Below are 1668 nucleotides of genomic sequence, written 5' to 3' on the forward strand. Positions count from 1 at the left end.
CATTACTTGCTGCACAGTGAGGAGCACGGGGTTAATTAGCATGGGGAAATTAGGGTATTTGGGGCTAATTCAGTCGACGCATGGATTCCTTGGTGTTCTGTTTTCTTTTTCATATGGAATCTGAATACCTCTAGATGGGACTTTCGGCCTCCATTGTACTGTACTCTGCGCCACTCCCTGTGGTCTTCCCCCGTTTCCGTCACTCAGTCATATCATCAGCTTACCCTCGAAAGGTAGCTGAGTTCCCTCACCCCACCCACAGGATAAAAGTCTAAAGATTTTAGAATTCTTCCTATAATTAAATAACATGAATTCTAGTGCCTTAGTCATTTACTGAGGCTATAACAGAAATACCGCAAGCCGATGAGTGGATGGGTTAAGCAATTCTGTTTTCTCAGTTGGCAAAGTTAGAAGTCCAACTTTAGGGGACAGGGTCTTAGAGACTTTCAGACAAGTCTTCTTCTCTGTGGAAAGGCCCTTCTCTGGTGGAAGGTCCTTGTCTCTTTTCAATCGCCTCATATGCATATGAAAGGTAGACAATGAATATGGAAGATCATCAAAGAACTGATGGGTTTGAATTATTTTGTTGGTGAGGAATATTGAATATGTGATGGACAGTCAGAAAAACAAACAAATCTGTGTTGGGAGAAGCAACAGCCAAAATGCTCCCCAGAAGTGAAGATAGAGACTTTGTGTCATGTACTCTGGGCATGTTATCAAAAGATCCTAGTCCCTAGAGAGGGCATCATGCTTGGGTCAGCACAAAAGAGGAAGTCCCTATTGAGATGGATTGATAGTGTGACTACAGCAATTGGCTGAAACATAGGGACAATTGTGAGGATGGCATGAAACAGGGCAGTGTCTTGTTCTGTAGCAGGTAAGGTTACTGTGAGCTGGAACCAACATGATGGTGCAGAACAACAGCAAAAGAAATGGAAGGAGTTTGTGGGAATAAAATGAATCTGAACGGATAGGAATTTGGCTGTTCCCTCATAAAAATGCATACAGCACTAGATAGGATACAATCGGTAAAAATACTGAGTTTTGAGGAAAACTGGAATTCTTCTCTTAGGTATAAAGGAATAAAAAATCACTGTTATTTGTGTGGATGAGCTGATGTGAAGGTAGTGAAAGGGAGTTTCGGACATGTCTAGACTATGGGGCTGGGAGACAGCTGGGCCAGTGCAAAGCTGAGGGGCTGGATGAGCCTTCCACAAAAGGCTCAGAGTCTTCCATCTCCCAGACGAAGCAAGGGGAAATACCTGTAACCAGGTGGTGTTGAGTAGACGCTTGCAAAATTGTCCTTGTTTGATGAGAAGGGTAAGCAGGAGTATTGTCCTGATAGAGAAGGACATGGGAGAGAAATTTTCCCAGGTACTTTTCTGCTAAACCTCTAGCTAATTTTCTGAAAGCTCTTGCTTAATAAACGGATGTTATTGTCCTTTGGTTCTCCAGAAAGTAAACAAGAAAAATGTTTTGAGCATCCTAAAAAGCTATTGTCCTGACCTTTGCTATTGACCAGTCAACTTTTCTTTGGCTATACCACTTCCCCTCTTGGTAGCCATTGCTGTGATTGCACATTGTCTTTAGGATCATACTAGTATGGTTTATGTATCATCTGCTGTCGTAATTCTGCTAAGGCAGTGGTTCTCAACCTTCCTCATGCCA

The sequence above is a fragment of the Echinops telfairi genome, unplaced genomic scaffold (assembly GCF_000313985.2).
Source record: "Echinops telfairi isolate 266 unplaced genomic scaffold, ASM31398v2 ScPeMD7_7469;HRSCAF=8507_1, whole genome shotgun sequence".
Classification (NCBI taxonomy): Eukaryota; Metazoa; Chordata; class Mammalia; order Afrosoricida; family Tenrecidae; genus Echinops; species Echinops telfairi.